Consider the following 25,353-nt stretch of genomic DNA (forward strand, 5'->3'; position numbering starts at 1 on the left):
GAACAAGACTTCATCTCAAGCTCCAAGATCAAGTGCCCCGTATCACCGTCCGCTCTCGGAGGTCACGTGCAACAAGTGCCAACAGAAGGGTCACTATGCCAACAAATGCTTCAATCAGAGGCGCCTTCCTCTTCCTCCTGTGAGATCTGCTAGCAATGCAGTGGTCAAGCATAACCCCAAGCACGCCAAGGTCAACTTGTTGAACGCAGCTTAGGCAGAGGACTCGTCAGATGTCATCATGGGTAACCTTCCTGTTAACGATGTTCTTGCAAGAGTTCTTTTTGATACTGGTGCATCTTTGTCATTCTTATCAAAGGCTTTTGCATCCATGCATGATGTGCATACTGTTGATTTGCCTAAGCCGATAGCGGTTTCTTCTCCGGGTTTGTTCATGAACACCAAAATGATGGCGCCAAATGTTACTATCACGTTCGGCGACTATAAGTTTCTTTCTTCACCAATGGTCCTTGGTAACTCGGATATTGATCTTATTCTTGGAATGGATTGGCTTTCTAAGCACAAGGCTCATCTTGATTGTGCTGCCAGGAAGATTCAATTGACTCATTCGTTTGAGGATGTTATTGTCTTTGCCGCAAGGGATGATACCATTCGACTGTTTTCTCTCAATGAGAAGGGCGAGCTGGATGCCATCTCTCAAATTCCAGTCGTTTGCGAATATCAAGACGTCTTTCCAGAAGAGCTTCCAGGAATGCCTCCGCACCGGCCAGTTGAATTCGTCATCGATCTTGAGCCTGGCACGGAACCTGTTTGCAAACATCCTTAGAAGCTTGGACCTGAAGAGTTGAAGGAGCTGAAGAAGCAAGTCGATATTCAAGAGCGAATGGGTCTCATCTGACCTAGTTCTTCTCCGTGGGGTTGTGGAGTTCTTTTTGTGAAGAAGAAGGATGGAACGGACCGACTCTGTGTCGACTACCGTCAATTGAACAAGAAGACTATAAAGAACAAGTACCCACTTCCCAACATCAACGAGTTGTTTGAACAACTCAAAGGTGCTCTAGTATTCTCCAAGCTTGATCTTCGTATGGGCTATCATCAGATTCGCATTCATGAGCAAGATATCCCTAAGACAACATTCAGAACAAGCTATGGTTCATATGAATACACTGTCATCTCTTTCGGCCTCGTCAGTGCTCCTCCGACATTCTCTCGCATGATGAACGTCATCTTCAACGCCTACACAAATGACATCATCTTGGTCTACCTCGATGACATTTTGGTCTTTTACAAGAACAAGGAAGATCATGCCAAACACTTGCGTTTGGTGCTGGATAAGCTCAGAGAACATCAGTTCTATGCCAAGTTTTCAAAGTGCGAGTTTTGGCTCAATGAGGTTCTCTACCTTGGGCATATCATCTCTGCCAAGGGCATAGCGGTTAATCCTAAGAAGGTGTCTGCAATTGTGAATTGGGAACCACCTCAGAACATGAAGCAACTCTGCAGCTTCCTTGGTCTCGCAAGGTATTGTCGAAGGTTCGTTGAGAACTTCTCTAAGATCGCAAAGCCTCTTTCAAACCTTCTCCAGAAACACGTCAAGTACGTTTGGTCTCCTGAATGTGACATCGTTTTCAACACCCTGAAAGAGAAGTTAGTCACTGCTCCAGTTCTGACTCCTCCTGATGAATCCAAACCGTTTGAGGTCTTTTGTGATGCCTCTCTTCAAGGTCTTGGTGCGGTGTTGATGCAAGAGAAGAAAGTTGTGGCTTATACCTCTCGCCAGTTGAAGCCCAATGAAAAGAACTACCACACTCATGACCTCGAGTTGGCGGCAGTTGTGCATGCTCTTCTGACTTGGAGACATCTCTTATTGGGAATAAAAGTGGACATCTTCACTGATCACAAGAGTCTCAAGTACATCTTCACTCAGCCTAATCTCAACCTCAGGCAGGCTCGTTGGGTCGAAATGATTCAAGAGTATAATCTAAGCATCGAATATACTCCGGGCAAGGCCAATGTAATTGCTGACGCATTGAGCAAGAAGGCTTACTGCAATAGTTTGAGTCTCAAGCCTTACCAACCCGAGCTTTGTGAAGCTTTCTGCAAACTCAATCTGCAAGTTGTTCCTCAAGGTTTCCTCGCCAACCTTCAAGTCTCTCCTACTTTGGAAGATCAGATTCGCGAGGCTCAACTTCTTGATGCTATGGTGAAGAAGGTGAAGATTGGGATTGCCAAGAGTCAACCCAAGTACAAGTGCTATCGCCTTGATGACAAGGATACTCTATTCTTCGAGGATCGCATTGTTGTGCCTAAAGGTGACCTTCGTAAAGTCATTATGAACGAGGCTCACAATTCACTCCTCTCTATCCACCCTTGAAGTACAAAGATGTACCATGACCTCAAGCAGTCGTATTGGTGGACACGGATGAAGCGCCAGATTGCTCAGTTCGTGACTGAATGTGATGTCTGCAGAAGAGTGAAGGCAGAACACCAACGACCAGCTGGTCTCCACCAACCTCTTGCCATTCCAGAATGGAAGTTTGACCATATTGAGATGGACTTCATGACTGGATTTCCAAAGTCCAAGCGTGGCAATGATGCTATCTTCGTTGTCATCGACAAACTCACTAAAGTGGCTCATTTCCTTCCTATCAAAGAATCCATCACAGCAGCTCAATTGGTAGAGCTATATACCTCCCGGATTGTCTCTCTGCACGGCATTCCGCAGTTGATCTCTTTAGATCGTGGCATCATCTTCACCTCCAAGTTTTGGGATTCTTTTCAGAAGGCCATGGGCACCAACCGTTTCAGCACAGCTTTTCATCCTCAAACTAGTGGCCAAGTCGAGCGAGTAAATCAAATTCTCGAAGATATGCTCAGGGCTTGCGTCATCTCTTTTGGTATGAAGTGGGAAGATTGTCTTCCATATGCCGAGTTCTCCTACAACAACAGCTTCCAAGCGAGTTCGGGCAAGGCCCCATTTGAAATTCTCTATGGTAGGAAGTGTCGTACTCCTCTTAACTGGTCAGAGACTGGTGAACGTCAACTTCTTGGCAATGACTTGATCACAGAGGCAGAAGAGATGTGCAAAGTCATTCGTGATAATCTCAAAGCTGCGCAATCCGCCAGAAGAGCTACTATGATAGTAAGCATCGTGACTTGGCTTTCGAGATCGGAGACCATGTCTACCTCCGCGTCTCTCCAATGAAAGGTGCTCGTCGCTTCGGTATCAAAGGGAAGCTTGCCCCTAGATACGTGGGTCCTTTCAAGATCGTCCGCAAGAGAGGCGATCTCACCTATCAACTTGAGCTTCCCTCCAACTTTGCAAACATGCACGACATGTTTCATGTTTCTCAGCTTCACAAGTGCTTCAAGACCCCTGACCGCACCGTCAACTTCGAAGACATTGATCTCCAAGAAGACATGTCTTATCGTGAGCACCCTGTTGCTATTCTTGAAGAAACTGAGCGCAAGACTCGCAACAAGTCAATCAAATTCCTGAAAGTCAAGTGGTCACATCATTCTGACCGTGAAGCCACCTGGGAACGCGAGGACCACCTCCGTTCTGAGTACCCGGAGTTTTTCCAGTCCTAGATCTCGGGACGACATCCTTTCGTAGTGGTGGAGTGTTGTAACACCCCGGATGTAATTTACCTTAATTGTATCGCAACTCTTGCCGTTTCCGGCACTAAGTTATTTTATTTCCTCATTGTCGGGTTTTTTTGTCTCCGTATGTTTTGTCTTTGTCATGCATCTCATATCATGTCATCATGTGCATTGCATTTGCATACGTGTTCGTCTCATGCATCCGAGCATTTTCCCCGTTTTCCGTTTTGCATTCCGGCGCTCCTATGTCCTCCGGTGTCCCTTTCTACCTCTTTTCGTGTGCGGCTGTTAAACATTTCCGGATTGAACCGAGACTTGTCATGCGGCCTTGGATTACTACCGGTAGACCGCCTGTCAAGTTTCGTACTATTTGGACTTCGTTTGATACTCCAACGGTTAACCGAGGGACCGAAAAGGCCTCGTGTGTGTTGCAGCCCAACACCCTTCCAAAGTGGCCCAAAACCCACCTAAACCTCTTCTATCATCTAGAGCGTTCGATCATGATCACATGGCCGCAAACCGCACCTCATTTGGAGCTTCCTAGCTCCCTCTACCTCTATAAATAGACCTCCTCCCGAAATTTTTGGGTCTCTTCAACCCCTAACCCTAGAAATTCATCCTCCGCGCCGCGGACGTGTCCGTTTCGGCCCGACACGCCCGCGTCGGCGACCACAGCCACTCCCTGAGCGACACGTGGCGCAGTGCCTCCACCGCCGCCGCGGCCCATCCCGGCCCAGGGCGGGCCCTCTCCGCCGCCCGCGCCCGAAGCCGCACGCCCGCGCCCGCCGCCTTCCTCCTCCTCCACAGCGCCCGGCTCCGCCGCCGAAGTCGCCGGCTGCCTGCTCCGCCCCGCCGCCTCGACGCCGGCGTGCCGCCGCACCGCACTGGCGCTGCCCCGCCTCGCCCGGCCTCCTCGACCTCGCCGCTGCACCTCCCGGTCCGGATCCGGCCTTTTCCGGCCTCCCCGCCGCCGCTTCTTCCTCGCCGGAGCAAAGTCATCCCTCGCCGGAGTTGCCTCGGTTCGCGTGCCGAGGAACCCTAGATCTGGAGAGGTTGTTTTTTCCCAAGTCTCAGATATTTTTTGCAATCTTCATCATGCCATAACTCTGCATCCGTAGCTCCGATTCGTGCGTGTAGCATATCAAAATGTTCGTCTCGACGAGTACATTATTTAATATCATTGCATCATTTTCATTTGAGCTCATCTTTATTCCCGAAATGCTGTTGGAAGAGGGCTATGTGATGATTATGTCAGATCTGTTTCAGCTAATGGCATTTTGTCATTTTTGCCATGATTAATGTGTGAATGCTATGATCCTGAGCTCTACATGTGTTTTGTAAAATGCCATGTTATCTTTACAGGGGTGTATGCCATGTATTTTTGTGATCTTTGTGGTGACTAGCACAAGCACGCAAAGTAGCTTACTCAATGATGCTGATTTCAGGGACTTAGAATTTCACTAAGTCCTTGTCCTGTTATTGTTTTTATGCCATATGTTCATGTTGTTTCCTAGTGATCGGTGCCTCTTTTGAGGATGATCAGTAAGAATGTTTTGTAGATAATGTTGTGCTCTTTACATCCATGTCTTTGCTTGCAAGTATGGAGCAACATAGCTTGAGTCAATCGAGCTCTACTTTTGCTATAAAATGTTCCTGGCAGATTGTTAACATGTTTAGCAATTTTGCCGAGCTTGTTGTTGTTGATCCGTGCATGCTATGATGTTGTTTTTGCCATGTCTAGCTTCTATGCCATGTCTTCTTGATGCGTGTATGATTAGTTTGTCATCCAATACCTCGTAGTGAGTGCATCGAGCTCGTAAACATGCCTACTTGTTAACTGTTTTACCATGCTCCAGTTTTTCACTAAGTCTGAATCTGTTTATGTTTTTGCTTTGTTCACATGCTTGCAATTGTATTTTATGATCCCTTTTGGCTCATGGTCACTAAGGGACTTTTGTTACATGCTTAGAGTAGCTTCATCCCATGCCTTGCTTTGCCATTTTATGTTCCTGTAGCATGTAGTTTTCATGCCCTAAAGATTGCTTCCTGATGATAAATTCCTGATTTGTTGTTATTTCACTAAGTCTGAAACCTGTTATCATTTGCACTTTTTCCATGCTTGTTTGAACCTGTTAATGAGTGAATTAGCCGTAGATCAGTGTTCATCTTTTTTCAAGCATCATGAGTGGATCCCTGCCATGTATTTTTGTAACGCCCCAAGACCGATGTGCCAGGTGTCCTCCAGTTTTTCGTTGTTGTTGCCTTGTCTTTTGCTTGGGTGTTGCATTTCATCATGTCATCATGTGCATTGCATCATCATGTTTTTGAAACTTGCATCCGTTCGGGTTCCCCCAGTTCCGTCCGTTGTCCGTTCTGAGCCCAGACACACTTGCACGTGCCCGCGACACGTCCGAAATATTATTTTATAAGTGGCCAGAAAATGTTCTCAGAATGGGATGAGAGTTGACATGTGGTCTTATTATAGTGTAGATAGACCGCCTGTCAAATTTCATCGCATTCGGAGTTCGTTTGACGCCCCAACGGATAACTATAGCGACATTATAGCCGATCTAACGTCAGACGTTTTCGGTCTCCGGAAACAGATGTCGGGCCCTCTCTCTCCCTCCCCCCTCGCAGTCTCACCACAGCTTACCTAGTCCATCCTCCTTCCCCTCTTCGCTTCCGGAGTTGTCCGATCCGACCGCACGGTCCGAAACCCTCTCTGCACAGTGCATCGAACCCCTCACGTGAGCGTCCGAAACTTGTCCCGGACCCGACCCAGGCTGTCGCCCCCGTTGTGTCCGGATCATCCCCAAACATCTACAAAACGTCTCCGTTTTTATTTTTTGGGCTACCTAACCTATTTTTCCCGTCCGTCCGATTACGATCGGAGGGACCTAACCGCCCTATACTGATTTCATCTGCTATATATATAACAGTCTAACCCTAGCCTACCCGGTCCAATACACCCATTCCCATCCTGTCGCCGCCAGCCAACCACCTCTTTCATGTCTTACTTGGGATCCCCTCCCACCAACCAGATCTTCGACCACCTCCCTCGTTCTGTGCGCCGCCCAAATCGCTGCAGCCTCGATCCCGAGCTCCTCCTCTGCTTCTTGCCCAGGCGCCTGAAGCCGACCTCTTCTTCCTCGATCCCGAATGGATCGTGTAGCTGCTCGAGGCCCCGAGCAGGAGCGCTCGGCCTTGTCCCCTCGCGCCGCCGTTGTCGGCAACCGGACACCACCAGGCCAGCCCCTCGCGACCGCCTCTTTTTCCCTTGGGTTCTGCAGACTCAAGGGTCATCATTATTTTAACCCCCCCCCCGGGCCAGTGCTCCTCTGAGTGTTGGTCTGACCGAGCAGACTGCGGGACCACCTCGGGGCAACTTGAGGTTTGGTTTTACTCATAGGATGTCTCATCTGAGTGTGCCCTGAGAACGAGATATGTGCAGCTCCTATCGGGATTTGTCGGCACATTTGGGCGGTGTTGCTGGATTTGTTTTAACTTGTCGAAGTGGCTCGTAGAACCGGGATACCGAGTCTGATCGGAATGTCTTGGGAGAAGGTATATCCTTCGTTGACCGTGAGAGCTTGTCATGGGCTAAGTTGGGACACCCCTGCAGATTTATGAACTTTCGAAAGCCGTGCCCGCGGTTATGGGCATATGGGAATTTGTTAATGTCCGGTTGTAGAAAACCTGAAGTTGATCTTAATTAAAATACATCAACCACGTGTGTAACCGTGATGGTCTATTTCCGGCGGAGTCCGGGAAGTGAACACGGTGCTGGAGTAATGCTTGACGTAGGTTGTTCTAGGATCACTTCTTGATCATAGTTGTTCGACCGTGCTTTGCCTTCTCTTCTCGCTCTCTTTTGGGAATATGTTAGCCACCATATATGCTAGTCGCTTGCTGCAGCTCCACCTCATACCTTTACCTTACCCATAAGCTTAAATAGTCTTGATCGCGAGGGTGCGAGATTGTTGAGTCCCCGTGACTCACAGATACTTCCAAAACCAGCTTGCAGGTGCCAATGAGTCTGTGCAGATGACGCAACCCAGCTCAAGGAGGAGCTCAATGAAGATCTTGTCCTTTGTGTTTGTTTCGTTCTAGTTGATCAGTAGTGGAGCCCAGTTGGGGCCGATCGGGGATCTGTGTAGCTTTTGGGGTAGTCTTCTTTTATTTTGGTTCCGTAGTCGGACCTTGATTGTATCTGGATGATGTAATGCTTATTCATGTATTGTGTGAAGTGGCGATTGTAAGCCAACTATGTATCTCTTTCCCTTATGTATTACATGGGTTGTGTGAAGATTACCTCACTTGCGACATTGCTTTCAATGCGGTTATGCCTCTAAGTCGTGCTTCGGCACGTGGGAGATATAGCCGCATCGAGGGCGTTACAAGTTGGTAATCAGAGCCTTCCCCGACCTTAGGAGCCCCCACTGCTTGATCGGATTAGCAGCCATTGTTGAGTCTAGAAAAATGTTTTGAGTCATTTAGGAATTATATATCAGAGAGTTTAGGAATTCTTTTTACTCCCCAGTCCCTTCATCGCTCTGGTAAGACATCCTGACGTAGAGTTTTGACTCTTCTCTTCTCAAATTTCAATAAAAAAAATTAGGATCACGCAGGTATCTTGGAATAGTTCCGATGGTTTTGTGACAAGAACATTGTTCTTGGTGCCTCCTGTCATTTAGGGGTTGTGGCAGTGTCCCGTGGAGTTGAGCTCTGAGGTGTTGTCGTCACAATTTTATCGTTGCAGTTCTGGAATACCTGAGTTTAGTTTCACCGACATCGAAAATCTCTTTTATGCAGTTGTTGGTGAGATAACCTCGACGCCACCCAGTACTGGGGCGGGAGTTCGGGAGTATTGCCATAATTCGTATAACGGATGCTTTTCGGAGGTTGAGGTAGATGATTTCCGAAGGTTTGTTGGTTATGTGTTGAAGGATGGATACAGCTGGATGCAGGATTTGCTAGTTTGGGTGAGATATTATGCTTCCCCTGTATCCCCAACACCTGATTGCATAACCGGAAAGTTTCGGGAGTTTATAAGTGGGAATTCAAGTAGCTCTTAGGATTTCTTTCTGATAGATGTATGATATGAAATTGGGGTTCGACGTCTAGTGGTCCGCCTATTCACGGTTGGTTTTACAGTGGTCTCGTTGTGTCTTAAAGAGTCCTTGGCTATGCCGACTCGGGGACGCTTCATATGTCATGTGCACTGCCTTGTACATGATGGTGCTGTACGATCGAGCCCGTGTAGGCCCCACCACGAAAACTTCGGACGAAATCTCTATCATATGTTTGTTCCAGCTTATTTTGCAAGCCAATCCTTTGTTTTTGTTTGGAGTTGTGGTATTCGAGTTGCTTCGAAGTCAAATGTTGATTCCATACCTTTTCTAAGCGGTGTTCTCATATTTCTATGTCAATACTAATCCTTCTTGATCATCAAGATTGTCTTGTCAATCCTTTTCACCGGCGTGTTTTCTCTTCAAGTGGATCCGATCATTTCAACATCAGCAAGACCAATTATCATTTCTTCTCAACGGTGTTCGTTTCATTCTCAACGGTGTTTTCCCACGCTCCCACCCTTGTTTCTTCAAGGACTCAGATGTCTTAATCAAGTATCCTTTTATTCTTGTGAAGTCTCTCCATTCCTTTTCCGTCAATGTTCTTATCCGGTGATTCTCATGAAGATTCTAATGGAGCTTCAAGTTCATCATTCTTCGTTCTTTTTCTTCTCCGGTGGTTTCAAGTCAAGCTTTGTTGGTCATATCCCTTTCCTCATTTCAATGCTTTCTCATGCCGGTGCAATTCTTAATCGTTCACCTCTTGCTATTCTATTGTTCCGGAGTGCTCACGATATCTCGAAGATTCGTGTTTCCACTATGCCTTCGTTCAAACTCTTTCGAGGATGTTATCCCATTCTAGCAATTTAATTCAACCGGTGTATTCCCTCTTTTAAATCGTTATACGGTGTTTCTTTTGAGTGGGCCCTAACCCACAGGTCTTTCCCAGGATCTTACCTGACTTTTCTAATTTTCCCGGAGCTTCTCAAATTCTTTTCCAAGTTTGACGTAAGAATGAGTTATCATCAGTCAAATGCTTTTCTCCTTGATCTTTCAAATTCTTTAATCGTTGATTCAACCTTTGCATTTTTCATCCCGGAGTATCTCAACAATTTGGTGGTGTTTCTCATCGTCATTCTCAGATTTTGCAGACCGAAAAAGAGTTTCTTTTAAATCTTGCCCCATTCTCTACCTTCCTCCCATAATTGTTTCGGTTGTGAGAATTTGTTTTCACCCATCCGGAGTAATTCAAAATATTTTCAGTTTGATTCTCCGAAGGCCATCATTTCGGGATTATTCATCCTAGCTTTCAGCTCTCATCCTCCTAATCTTACCGGTGCATCATTCAATATTCTCTAATCAGTTCGTGATCCCTTCGTTCACTTGTATATAAATTCTCTCAAGCTTCTTCATTCATTTGCAAATTCTTCCCGGTGTTTCTTTATCTTCTCTTCGTTCACTTTCAGTTCTTATGGTGGTTCATTCAAGATTCTTCTTACCTTGTTATCATATCAATTCATTTGCTGTTTTCAATCCTACCGGTGGATTCGTCGAAGACCTTCCCAAGTTTGCGCTATATCTCTCTTAATCCTTTCTACAAGAATAAGTAGTGTGCCAAATCCGTTGTTTATCATCAATTTAAATTGGTGAAGGATATGCATAACGTAATTCTTATTTTTGTTTCATCGAGTGAACTCAATTTCCTATTCCGGAGGTTCATCAAATTCTCGGTTTCACTTGATTCATCTTTTCTTTTACGGAGTTCCAAGTTTCAACTTATCTCGTCGCAGAGCTTCATCCAATCATCGCAAGGTTTCACCTTGTGTTTTCAACTTCTCTTTCTTTTTGTTATCCTTTTGTTACCTTAGTTATTCATGAAGGTTCTACATGATGGCTCTTCAAGGATGTAATTTCCTTCTCAAAGTGTTCATCGAGATTCTTTTCAAAGGAGCTCAAGCATTCTTCATCTTGCATTCGAAGTGCAATTCCTTCTACCGTATCATTGGAGGTGGTATTATGTCATTCTTGATAATTTGAGTTCATGTTTCATGATTCACATGTTGTTAAGAATGAGGTAGTTAAACCCATCAATCTCTTCATTGGAGTTATCTTGTGCCATGTTACACCCAAAGCCTTCCCTAAGGATTGTTGCTATTTATGGTGCTTATAAATGACCCAAGTTCTTCAATTATCCTCCCGATGAAATAAGTTTATCGTCTCCTTGTTCATATCAATCCTATATTTTGTTTCCGTTAGTGGCAGAATTTCACCTCAGTTTTGAGATGTTTTCCTTAAGCCCACATCAAGCTTACTCTTTTCGTTGTTGGTTTTCCAACAACTCCATTCGACTCTTCTCCTAAAGATGCTTTTCAAGCTCATTTGAGGTAGAAGATGTTGTTTTCTCCTCCGTTCTTTTGATTCCATTATTACTTTTGTTCCAGAGGCATTGTGATGTTGCTCTCTTCAACCCATCATCTTGTTTGTCAAGATCATGTTCAATTTCTTCCATTTACAGTTGAAGTGATGTCCAAACTATATCAGTCTTATTCCTCCTCTATCTTGTTTAACCGGAGTATTGTGCCCCTTTGCTCAAGTTCTTTTCGCCGTATCAAGCTTTGCATCTCTTTTCAACCGGAGTGCTGTCCGAATTTGTTCTTCCTTATTACTCTTCCCTACCGGAGTGCTTTCAACCTTGTTCTTCCTCATTCCTCTTTCCTAACGGAGTGCTTTATACTTTGTTCATCTCTGTCGTATTTTTCTTGAGATGGCTGAAGCATTTCAAGGTTCTTTGGTTTCACTCGTTTGTCAAAGAAGCAACTTAATTTTACCTCTTCTCTTTCTCTTCCGTTTGCCCTCCGGTGCCATTCTAGATCTCGGGACGAGATCCTCTCATAGTGGTGGAGTGTTGTAACACCCCGAGACCGATGTGCCAGGTGTTCTCCAGTTTTTCGCTGTTGTTGCCTTGTATTTTGCTTGCGTGTTGCATTTCATCATGTCATCATGTGCATTGCATCATCATGTTTTTGAAACTTGCATCCGTCCGGGTTCCCCTAGTTCCGTCTGTTGTCCGTTCTGAGCCCAGACACACTTGCACGCGCCCGCGACACGTACGAAATATTATTTTATAAGTGGCTGGAAAATGTTGTCGGAATGGGATGAGAGTTGACGTGTGGTCTTATTATAGTGTAGATATACCGCTTGTAAAATTTCATCGCATTCGGAGTTTGTTTGACGCCCCAACGGATAACTATAGCGGCATTATAGCCGGTCTAACGTCGGACGTTTTCGGTCTCCGAAAACAGATGCCGGGCCCTCTCTCTCCCTCCTCCCCCTCGCAGTCTCGCCACAGCCCACCTAGTCCATCCTCCTTCCCCTCTTCGCTTCCGGAGTTGTCCAATGCGACCGCACGGTCTGAAACCCTCTCTGCACAGTGCATCGAACCCCTCACGTGAGCGTCCGAAAGTTGTCCCGGACCTGACCCGGGCTGTCGCCCCCGTTGTGTCCGGATCATCCCCAAACATCTACAAAACATCTCCCTTTTTCTTTTTGGGCTACCTAACCTATTTTTCCCGTCCGTCCGATTACGATCGGAGGGACCTAACCGCCCTATACTGATTTCATCTGCTATATATATAACAGTCTAACCCTAGCCTACCCGGTCCAATACACCCATTCCCATCCCGTCGCCGCCAGCCAACCACCTCTTTCATGTCTTACTTGGGATCCCCTCCCACCAACCAGATCTTCGACCACTTCCCTCGTTCTGCGCGCCGCCCAAATCGCTGCAGCCTCGATCCCGAGCTCCTCCTCTGCTTCTTGCTCAGGCGCCTGAAGCCGACCTCTTCTTCCTTAATCCCGAATGGATCGTGTAGCTGCTCGAGGCCCCGAGCAGGAGCGCTCGGCCTCGTCCCCTCGCGCCGCCGTCGTCGGCAACCGGACACCACCAGGCCAGCCCCTCGTGACCGTCTCTTTCTGCTCCCTCTTCCCTGCATCTCTCTCTCTCTCCCTAATCTCCTCATCTCTCTGTACCTCAACAGGAGCTCCAGCACCATGGCCATCCCGAGCTCGGCCCGCGCAGCTCGGAGACTCCAAGCCCCCTCGTTCCAGCAGTCCAAGAGGATGCCGCCGTGCCCGTGCTGCATCCCGGGAACCCGCCGGCGACCCCGACCTTCAGACTACCACGACGCGCCCGATGCCTCCTCGACCCCACGTTGAACCCCGACGCCACCTCATCCTGCCGCCGCCGGCGACCAGCAGGTCATGTCGTCGTGCCTCTTACTTCCCCGTCCCCGTCGCCCTCTCTCTGTTCTCCATTTTTTTCCCTCTGCCTCCAGTCTCAAGCTCTCTCTGTTTCCCAGCCTCGGGAACCGCTAATCTGCATCGCTCCTCACCCGTCCGTCCCCGCGCTTCGCACCGAGCTGCCCTGCCTTGTTCGACCACCGGAACCGTGCCAAATCGTTGCCTCTTTGCATCTGCGATGTGTTGCCGTGGATGCATGCTACCGTGGAATCAATCCCAAGCGTCAAGTACTAGGACACTACGAAACCTGAATCGCCAGGGCCGGACCGTCAAGTACCCCTTCGGATTCGTCAAGACCCTCATGTACAACTACACCCGATGATGTGACAAGTACCCCGACAACGTGTACATCTACGCTGCCAAGACCGGACCAACAAGTACCCCGACATCGCGTGTACCACTACTTCCTCTACCGTTGCGAGAATGTCTACTTCCACTACGTCCCATCGAACCCGAACCGTCTCGTTTGCTCACTTCGAAGGTATAACCGCCGGAACGATGCCCGTGAATGAATGCATGTTGTATGAGATGCACCCTTGTTCGATAACGTCGCCCCTCTTTTGCCTTGCCACCGACATGTGGGAACTCGGTATCCGAGAGCACCCCACCTTCTATCGCATGTCACGCTCCCGCCGCACTTTCCTTTGCACCGGGATCTCAATCGAGTTACCGGAACCGATATGTTGCCGTGGCATCATTTTCGGATTCGTTGTCGTGGAACCCCTTTTCTTTCCACCACGGTGACAAATGCTTCATAATGCTCTTGCAAACTTTTAATAATAATTGCATAAACTGTTCATGTCATCCGCATCATGATAACAACCTTTAAAATGTTTAAATTTTGTTGTAGCTATAAATTACTAATGCATATGGGGGTTTACCGGATTTGTTGTTTGCTATATCCGGCCCCATTTAATTTGTTTAGATAGTATAGTTTTGTCATGCTTCACCTCTTGCCATGCTAACAACATTTAATATTGTTGGGTACATAAACGAGAGAGAACTAAATAAGGCATGTGGTGTTCTGTTATTATGCAACTCGTTGCATATTGAGCTCCACTTAATTTGTAGTGTTGTTTGTTGCACTTTACCATGCCATGCTTCATTAAACCGGACATGCATCATACTTGATTGTGCATCATGCCATGTCTATGTGTTGGTTGTTTAATAGGTTGTTTGCTCTTTTCCAGTGTTGCTTCTTCGGGTTGGTTCTGATAACGTCGCGTTTGTGAGGAACCGTTCGACTACGTCTGTTTGTCTTCTTCATGGACTCGTTCTTCTTCCTTGCGGGATCTCAGGCAAGATGATCATACCCTTGAAATCACTTCTATCTTTGCTTGCTAGTTGCTCGCTCTTTTGCTATGCCTATGCTGCGATACCTACCACTTGCTTATCATGCCTCCCATATTGTTGAACCAAGCCTCTAACCCACCTTGTCCTAGCAAACCGTTGTTTGGCTATGTTACCGCTTTGCTCAACCCCTCTTATAGCGTTGTTAGTTGCAGGTGAAGATTGAATTTTGTTCCTTGTTGGAACATGGAGATGTTGTTCCTTGTTGGAACATGTTTACTTGTTGGGATATCACAATTTATCTTATTTAATTAATGCATCTATATACTTGGTAAAGGGTGGAAGGCTCGGCCTTATGTCTGGTGTTTTGTTCCACTCTTGCCGCCCTAGTTTCCGTCATATCGGTGTTATGTTCCCGGATTTTGCGTTCCTTACGCGGTTGGGTAATAATGGGAACCCCTTGACAGTTCGCCTTGATAAAACTCTTCCAGCAATGCCCAACATTGGTTTTACCATTCGCCGCCAAGCCTCTTTTTCCCTTGGGTTCTGCAGACTCAAGGGTCATCATTATTTTAACCCCCCCCCCCGGGCCAGTGCTCCTCTGAGTATTGGTCCGACCGAGCAGACTGTGGGACCACCTCGGGGCAACTTGAGGTTTGGTTTTACTCGTAGGATGTCTCATCTGAGTGTGCCCTGAGAACGAGATATGTGCAGCTCCTATCGGGACTTGTCGGCACATCTGGGTGGTGTTGCTGGTTTAGTTTTACCATTGTCGAGGATGTCTTGTAACCGGGATGCCGAGTCTGATCGGAATGTCTCGGGAGAAGGTATATCCTTCATTGACCGTGGGAGCTTGTCATGGGCTAAGTTGGGACACCCCTGCAGGGTTATGAACTTTCGAAAGCCGTGCCCGCGGTTATGGGCAAATGGGAATTTGTTAATGTCCGGTTGTAGAAAACCTGAAGTTGATCTTAATTAAAATACATCAACCGCGTGTGTAACCATGATGGTCTCTTTCCGGCGGAGTCCGGTAAGTGAACACGGTGTTGGAGTAATGCTTGACGTAGGTTGTTCTAGGATCACTTCTTGATCATAGTTGTTCGACCGTGCTTTGCCTTCTCTTCTCACTCTCTTTTGCGAATATGTTAGCCACCAAATATGCTAGTCGCTTGCTGCAGCTCCACCTCATACCTTTACCTTACCCATAAGCTTAAATAGTCTCGATCGCGAGGGTGCGAGATTGCTGAGTCCCCGTGACTCACAGATACTTCCAAAACCAGCTTGCAGGTGCCAATGAGTCTGTGCAGATGACGCAACCCAGCTCAAGGAGGAGCTCAATGAAGATCTTGTCCTTTGTGTTGTTTCGTTCTAGTTGATCAGTAGTGGAGCCCAGTTGGGGACGACCGGGGATCTGTGTAGCTTTTGGGGTAGTCTTCTTTTATTTTGGTTCCGTAGTCGGACCTTGATTATATCTGGATGATGTAATGCTTATTCATGTATTGTGTGAAGTGGCGATTGTAAGCCAACTATGTATCTCTTTCCCTTATGTATTACATGGGTTGTGTGAAAATTACCTCACTTGCGACATTGCTTTCAATGCGGTTATGCCTCTAAGTCGTGCTTCGACACGTGGGACATATAGCCGCATCGACGGCATTACAAGTTGGTAATCAGAGCCTTCCTCGACCTTAGGAGCCCCCACTGCTTGATCAGATTAGCAGCCGTTGTTGAGTCTAGAAAAATGTTTTGAGTCATTTAGGAATTATATATCAGAGAGTTTAGGAATTCTTTTTACTCCCCAGTCCCTTCATCGCTCTGGTAAGACATCCTGACGTAGAGTTTTGACTCTTCTCTTCTCAAATTTCACTAAAAAAATTTAGGATCACGCGGGTATCTTGGAATCATTCCGATGGTTTTGTGACGAGAACATTGTTCTTGGTGCCTCCTGTCATTTAGGGGTTGTGGCAGTGTCCCGGGGAGTTGAGCTCCGAGGTGTTGTCATCACAATTTTATCGTTGCAGTTCTGGAATACCTGAGTTTAGTTTCGCCGACATCGAAAATCTCTTTTATGCAGTTGTTGGTGAGATAACCTCGACGCCACCCAGTATTGGGGCGGGAGTTCGGGAGTATTGCCATAACTCGTATAACGGATGCTTTTCGAAGGTTGAGGTAGATGATTTCCGAAGGTTTGTTGGTTATGTGTTGAAGGATGGATACATCTGGATGTAGGATTTGCTAGTTTGGGTGAGATATTATGCTTCCCCTGTATCCCCAACACCTGATTGCATAACTGGAAAGTTTCGGGAGTTTATAAGTGGGAATTCAAGTAGCTCTTAGGATTTCTTTCTGATAGATGTATGATATGAAATTGGGGTTCGACGTTTAGTGGTCCACCTATTCACGGTTGGTTTTACAGTGGTCTCGCTGTGTCTTAAAGAGTCCTTGGCTATGCCGACTCTGTAGCGACCCGACCCGAATGGATCAAGTGCTCTGTGCTCAGGTGTCATCCCTGGATCAGTAATGCTGACACCACACAGTACATCGAAGGATTTATAGGAGAGTGGCAATCACACACTTATTACATCATTGCCTCAAAGAGAACTTTTACAATAAATATGGCTTAAGGCCATCTAGTGTCGATAACAGCGGAAGACTTGGAAGGTAAATGGGTCCATCAACTCCAACGGCATCACTGAGTATAGGGCCACGACCTAAAAACATCTTACTCGTCGTCTGAAAAGTCTGCAACATGAGAAGTTGCAGCCCGAAAACGGGTTAGCACATGGAATATGCTGGCAATGTAACACATAGAGAGTAATAGAATGAAACAGCTATACTACATGCATATATGGCTGGTGGAAAGCTCTATGGTTACAGTTTTGCGTAAAGCCAGTTTTTCCCTACTGCAAAGGAATAAATTTATTTAACTATCATGGTGGTTGTGAATCATTGAGAATGGTTGACAGCATTCTCAATCCCAATTAAAAAATAATTAAACCCAACAACATTAATTAGAAGTTACATGTTGAGATTCACATGATATTCAAGTACTAGATACTCAAGTTGTCCATAACCGGGGACACGGCTAATCATGATTAGTTTGTACACTCTGCAGCGGTTTGCGCACTTTTCCCCACAAGACTCGATCGCCTCCGTTTGGTTTCTCGCACTACAGGGTGTTTGAGAAGACGGATGACCGAGACACAGTCTTTCAGAAGCGCTAGCACCTTACATGTGGGTAGACCGGTACACCTACTTCCCCTACATCTGCTAGTCTACCCATAAGACTTCGCACAACTTAGTCAACTATGCCAAAGCCTATAATGGCTTGTGGCTGCACACGTAAGTTTCTAGTTTGAAAGATCTTATGATCCCTTTGAGCCTGGGTGGCGGTCCAAAATAAAACAGGCAAGTCCTGATAGACATCAGGTGCCTCAATCCACCCAGATGTGTGTTTAAGTTGCCACCTTAGATAAACCATTAAAATTATCAACTCACATCTGTCATGGATATCACTCACCCAATCCACGTCTACTAGCATAGCATGGCATAATAAGCAAACGTAGAAGTAACTCCCAAAGGTTTCATAATAATACTGGTAATAGGTACTACCTCATCTACTTCCCATCCCACAATTTAATTAGATCCTAATCATGCAATGTGAGAGGATTGATCTAATGCAATAAAACATGGGTTGTAGAAAAGGTATGATCAAAGATTTACTTGCCTTGCTGATGATCCGCGAGACCTAGGGTTTCGAAGTAACAAGCGGCGCAATCCGGGTGATCTATCGCAGACAAACAACAAGCATACAATAAGTACTCATCTAATGCACAGGTAAAAACTCGAACAAGAGAATGAACCAGAAAATTCAACTTAAGAACTCCGGTTGCAAAGAAAGAAAGAACCGAATAGGCGACGGAAAAACAAACGGCAGAAGAAAACAACTCGGTTCTAGCAAGTTGAAACTAGGTCAAATTTTACCGGGGCAAAAACTTGTTCAAGTTGATTAGACGGAACGGCGGTTTCGAAACGAAACTCCAGGCGCTTGAATCACCTGATTCCGATAAACGAGCGAGAAGAAAGACTAGAACGAAGATCGGATCTGAGATCGCGATCGCGAAATAAATCCGACGAAAAGAAAAGAAGAACGAATAAACGAACGGGCGTCGTTAACCGGGGAATAATCGGTGATCACGTTCGATGAGATGAACGGTCCAAAAGAAGAACGAAAACGATCTAGGGTTTTCGGAGAAAAAGACCGAAACGAAAAACCGATCTAGAAACCGGAATGATTTAGAAAAGAACCGGAAAGAAAACGAATCGGAAGAGAAGAAAAGAATCGGAACGGTTTATAAGAAAAACCGAACCGAGGGGATAGGAGAGACGCGGCTACCTCGACGAGGCTCCGGTGAGGGGCTCCGGTGAACGGCGGCATTGGGCGGCGGCGGCGACGAGTAGGGCGGCGGCGGCGGCGCGGCGGGTGATGGGCGCGGTGTGGGGCGCGGGCTAAGGCGCGGGGTGGTGTGGGACTTGGGGTTTGGTGTGGGGAGAGGGGCTTGGAGTTTTGATTTGATGTTTTGGAGGGAGGGGGTGTGGGGGTATTTTTATAGGTGAGGGGAGAGGAGACTTGGGATAGGGGACAAGAAATAGACTAGGAATAGGAAAACAAAACAAAGAAAAGAGGCAAGGGGCGCCGGCCTAGAGTCCAAGCCGGACTCGGCTTCAAGCGAGGCGGCGGCCTGGGTGCGGGCGCCTGGCGCGCAGGGAGGCTGGGGCGGCGGCTGGCTGGGCCTTGGCCCGGCTGGCCTGGCTCTTTTTTTTTTAAACGGTTATGCGCGCAGAAAAACAAAAGAAAGAAAATCTAAACGAGCTCCAAAAATTCTAAAGTAAATTTTCCCCGACTCCTAAAAATGAGCCGAACAAAATGAACTTTACTTCGGACCTAAAATGCAATTTTTGAAAACGCGCATTTTTCCCTATCCAAATAAAATGCAAATAAACTCCGGCAAACAAAATTTGATCTATTTATTAAATCTTCATTTTTCCTCAATTTGGGAAAGTCATATTATTCCCTCTCTTATATTTTTTTTCATATCGGAAAAATTATTGAAGATGAAATAAATAAATCAAATGATCCTCTTTTCAAAATTCGAGAAAACTCTCAAATATGAAAATAACGAAATCTCCAACTCTCTCCGTGGGTCCTTGAGTTGCGTGAAATTTCTAGGATCAACCAAAATGCAAGAAAATATGATATGCATATGATCTAGTGTATAAGATTCCAAATTGCAAATTTGGGATGTTACAAACCTACCCCCCTTAAGATGAATCTCGCCCTCGAGATTCGAGTTGGCTAGAAAATAGGTGAGGGTGGTCCTTGAGCAAATCTTCTTCTCTTTCCCAGGTGGCTTCATCCTCTGAGTGGTGGTTCCACTGAACTTTGCAAAACTTGATAACCTTGCTGCGAGTAACTTTGCTGGCATAATCGAGAATCTTGATTGGCTTCTCCTCATATGTTAAGTCATCCTCCAACTGAATCACTTCGAGTGGCACGGTATCTCTTAACGGTACCTCCGCCATCTCGGCGTGACATTTCTTCAGCTGTGAAACATGGAATACATCATGAACTCCTGACAGCTCCTCTGGTAATTCCAACTTATAAGCGACTTCTCCCATATGTTGCAAGATCTTGTACGGTCCAACAAAACGCGGTGCTAACTTTCCCTTAACTCCAAAGCGCTTAACTCCTCGAAGTGGGGATACTCGGAGATAAACTCTGTCTCCGGTTTCGAAGACTGTCTCCTTGCGTTTCGAATCTGCGTAGCTCTTCTGCCTGGACTGGGCTACCTTGAGCCTATCGCGAATCAACTTAACTTTCCGTTCAGACTCCTTAATCAAATCTGGTCCAAAGAATTGACGGTCTCCAACTTCGTCCCATGACAACGGTGTCCTGCACCTCCTTCCGTATAAAGCTTCGAAAGGTGCCATCTTCAAACTGGTTTGGTAACTGTTGTTATAAGAAAACTCCGCATACGGAAAGTTATCGTCCCAACTAGATCCATAATCTAGTGCACAAGCTCTCAGCATATCTTCCAAAATCTGATTGACTCTCTCGGTCTGTCCATCTGTCTGCGGATGAAAAGCTGTGCTGAACTCTAGTCTGGTTCCTAAAGTTTCATGCAACTGATTCCAAAACTTTGAGGTAAATTGGGTTCCTCTATCTGATACGATACTCCTCGGAACTCCATGCAAACAAATGATCCTAGTCATGTATATCTTCGCCAACTTAGCACTGGTGTAAGTGGTCTTAACTGGGATAAAATGGGCTACCTTTGTCAAACGATCAACTACTACCCATATCGAATCGTAGCCTGTCTTTGTCCTGGGTAGTCCTGTGATAAAATCCATGCCTATCTTATCCCACTTCCATTCGGGTATCGGCAATGGTTGTAACAATCCTGCTGGCTTCTGATGCTCTGCCTTTACTCTCTGACATACGTCACAAACTGCCACATATGCTGCAATATCCTTCTTCATTCCGGTCCACCAGAATGTTTCCTTCAAATCCAAATACATCTTGGTATTCCCTGGGTGAATCGAGTACGGTGAATCATGTGCCTCTTGCAAAATCAACTTCCTGATCTCCGGGTCATTTGGCACATAAACACGGTCCTCAAACCATAGGGTATCGTGCTCATCCTCACGAAATCCCTTTGCTTTTCCTTTGCTCATTCTCTCTTTTATAGAAGCAATCTCCTTGTCAGATTTCTGAGCTTCTCTGATCTTATCCATCAATGTTGACTGAATCTCCAATGCTGCTACATAGCCTCTCGGAACTATTTCCAAACATAGCTCACGGAGGTTTTCTGCTAACTCCTTGGGTATTTTCCCCGTCATTAGAGTATTGACATGGCTCTTACGGCTCAATGCGTCAGCTACTACATTAGCTTTTCCGGGATGGTAATGCAATCTCATGTCATAATCCTTGATGAGCTCCAACCATCTCCTTTGTCTGAGGTTCAACTCCTTCTGTGTGAAAATGTACTTCAAACTCTTGTGATCCGTGTACACCTCACAATGATTTCCAATGAGGAAATGTCTCCACGTCTTCAATGCATGCACTACGGCTGCTAACTCCAAATCATGCGTGGCATAATTCAATTCATGAGGCTTCAGTTGTCGTGAAGCATACGAAAGAACTCTTCCTTCCTGCATAAGCACTGCTCCAAGTCCTCGACGTGAAGCGTCGCAATACACCTCATAATCCTTGGTCTGATCTGGCAAAATCAATATTGGTGAGGTAACCAAGCATTTCTTCAACTCCTGGAAACTAGCCTCACACTCCTCAGTCCATTTGAACTTAGTATCCTTCTTCAACAATTCATTCATAGGCTTTGCAATCTTTGAAAAGTTCTCAATGAATCTCCAGTAGTATCCTGCGAGTCCAAGAAAACTCCGGATCTCTCCAACTGTCATTGGTGATTCCCATTCGGTTACGGTCTCAACCTTAGTGGGGTCAACTGCTATACCTTCTCCGGATATAACGTGTCCTAGGAATCCAACTTCCTTCAACCAAAACTCACATTTGCTGAATTTGGCATATAACTGGTGTTCCCTTAGTTTCTCCAAAACCAAACGCAAATGTTCCTTATGCTCCTCTTCATTCTTTGAATAAACCAAAATGTCATCAATGAACACTACGACGAACTTATCCAAAAACTCCATAAACACTTTGTTCATCAGGTTCATAAAATAGGCAGGTGCGTTAGTCAATCCAAATGACATAACGGTATACTCATACAGTCCATATCTCGTGGTGAATGTTATCTTAGGTATGTCCTACTCTCGGATCTTCAATTGGTGGTACCCTGATCGCAAATCGATCTTGGAAAACACTTTAGCTCCTTGCAACCGATCAAACAGATCGTTGATCATTGGCAGTGGGTACTTGTTCTTGATGGTTACTTCATTCAATCCCCGATAATCTACAACCATCCTTAATGATCCATCCTTCTTTTCCACTAGAAGTACGGGTGATCCCCAAGGCGGAGAACTTGGGCGAATGTAACCTTTATCCAATAACTCCTTAATCTGATTCTTAATTTCCACCAAATCCTTTGCTGGCATCCTGTACGGTCGCTTCGATATTGGGCCTGTACCTGGCAATAACTCAATCAAAAACTCAATGTCTCTATCCGGTGGCATGCCTGGCAATTCCTCAGGAAATACATCAGGAAAATCCTTTACCACTGGTACTTCTTCTTGCACAACTCCCGTTAGGCAGTTTACTTGTGTCCTGTTTGACACATGCTGGGATACATACTTGATCCTTCTTCCTTCTGGTGTTGTAAGCAAAATTGTCTTACTGGCACAATCGATGTTTCCTCCATACATCGACAGCCAATCCATGCCTAATATCACATCCAATCCTTGAGATTCCAATACTATTAGGTCTGTGGGAAAAACATAGTTACCAATCCTTAATGGTAACCGATCACACCATGGTCTAGCCATAAGCTCCGCTCCTGGTGAGCTTACTAACATGGGTGTCCTAAGAGCTTGGGTTGGAGGCATCTGAGGGTTTAGAAAAGACGAGAATTAAGAATAGAGTGAGGTCTAAAGGGAAAACACTACCCCAATGCACATGAGCAAATGCACACAAAATCACTTCATTCAATCAAACAAGGGCTTACAAACGGTCTAACTATCGCAAAAGTGCTTGAACTATAATGTTTACATGGGGGAATACTACTACTATCTGGTGGTCATCTAGAAATTTGAACCGGTGGAAGACTCCATGATATCTGCTCCAGCTTCGTCTTCAAAGTCGGGTTCACTTGGATCCGAATCGGTGTCGTCGATGATGATGTAGTTGTCCGGACATGCGACATACTCGTCTTCCTCCGTGAATGCTAACTTCCTCTTGAGTTCTTCAATTTCCTGCTTAAGATCGCCATTGTTTCTTGCTAGAGCTACGATCTTGTCCATGTAGTCCTTGTGTGTAGACTTCAGTTCTCCTTCTAGCTCGATGATCCTTGCCTTTGCATTCTTCAACTCTATCATATCATTGCACATCCGGTTCTCGTGGCGTCGAATGTGCTGGTTTAACTCCTGGATGAAAGATGCAATGGATCTATCCTTCTTGGTGCTGACTAACTCCCATTGTTCATCTCGGCGTCCGCAAATCTGGTAGATAGTGTCCTTGAGGTCTTCTTGGTAAACTTCTCCAATGCGTCCTATGGTGATATGAGCTGCCATGCTCCTTCCCAGACTCCAGGTTGGTGCATTGAAAATACTATCCATAGGCTTCGTGATTGGTGCGAATGTCCTTCCCGGAACGTGAGCTTGAATCTTCCAGCGCTCCTCTTCAGGCAGAGTGGCGTTGAAGGTTCCTGTGAAGCTTGGTAATCCAATGTTCAGGTACTTGGTGACTTCCTTCAGGTGAAATCCAAATGGTGTGCCTTCATCCGGTTGAGCATACTTAATCTTTGCGTTCGTCATCCTAAAGAGTAGACAAGATGACGAGTTTAGAAAATGAGAAGAGAATGGTGATCTATGGCTTTAACTTAGTGGTCGTGTCCTACAGTCAGCGTGTGCTCTGATACCATTCTCTGTAGCGACCCGACCCGAATGGATCAAGTGCTTTGTGCTCAGGTGTCATCCCTGGATCAGTAATGCTGACACCACACAGTACATCGAAGGATTTATAGCAGAGTGGAAATCACACACTTATTACATCGTTCCCTCAAAGAGAACTTTTACAATAAATATGGCTTAAGGCCATCTAGTGTCGATAACAGCGGAAGACTTGGAAGGTAAATGGGTCCATCAACTCCAACGGCATCACTGAGTATAGGGCCACGACCTAAAAACATATTACTCGTCGTCTGAAAAGTCCGCAACATGAGAAGTTGCAGCCCGAAAACGGGTCAGCACATGGAATATGCTGGCAATGTAACACATAGAGAGTAATAGAATGAAACAGCTATACTACATGCATATATGGCTGGTGGAAAGCTCTATGGTTACAGTTTTGCGTAAAGCCAGTTTTTCCCTACTGCAAAGGAATAAATTTATTTAACTATCATGGTGGTTGTGAATCATTGAGAATGGTTGACAGCATTCTCAATCCCAATTAAAAAATAATTAAAACCCAACAACATTAATTAGAAGTAACATGTTGAGATTCACATGATATTCAAGTACTAGATACTCAAGTTGTCCATAACCGGGGACACGGCTAATCATGATTAGTTTGTACACTCTGCAGAGGTTTGCGCACTTTTCTCCACAAGACTCGATCGCGTCCATTTGGTTTGTCGCACTACAGGGTGTTTGAGAAGACGGATGACTGAGACACAGTCTTTCAGAAGCGCTAGCACCTTACATGTGGGTAGACCGGTACACCTACTTCCCCTACATCTGCTAGTCTACCCGTAAGAGTTCACACAACTTAGTCAACTATGCCAGAGCCCATAATGGCTTGTGGCTGCACACGTAAGTTTCTAGTTTGAAAGATCTTATGATCCCTTTGAGCCTGGGTGGCGGTCCAAAATAAAACAGGCAAGTCCTGATAGACATCAGGTGCCTCAATCCACCCAGATGTGTGTTTAAGTTGCCACCTTAGATAAACCATTAAAATTATCAACTCACATCTGTCATGGATATCACTCACCCAATCCACGTCTACTAGCATAGCATGGCATAATAAGCAAACGTAGAAGTAACTCCCAAAGGTTTCATAATAATACTGGTAATAGGTACTACCTCATCTACTTCCCATCTCACAATTTAATTAGATCTTAATCATGCAATGTGAGAGGATTGATGTAATGCAATAAAACATGGGTCGTAGAAAAGGTATGATCAAAGTGTTACTTGCCTTGCTGATGATCCGCGAGACCTAGGGTTTCGAAGTAACAAGCGGCGCAATCTGGGTGATCTATCGCAGACAAACAACAAGCATACAATAAGTACCCATCTAATGCACAGGTAAAAACTCGAACAAGAGAACGAACCAGAAAATTCAACTTAAGAACTCCGGTTGCAAAGAAAGAAAGAACCGAACAGACGACGGAAAAACAAACGGCGGAAGAAAACAACTCGGTTCTAGCAAGTTGAAACTAGGTCA

Source organism: Triticum dicoccoides, chromosome 5A (assembly GCF_002162155.2).
Source record: "Triticum dicoccoides isolate Atlit2015 ecotype Zavitan chromosome 5A, WEW_v2.0, whole genome shotgun sequence".
Classification (NCBI taxonomy): Eukaryota; Viridiplantae; Streptophyta; class Magnoliopsida; order Poales; family Poaceae; genus Triticum; species Triticum dicoccoides.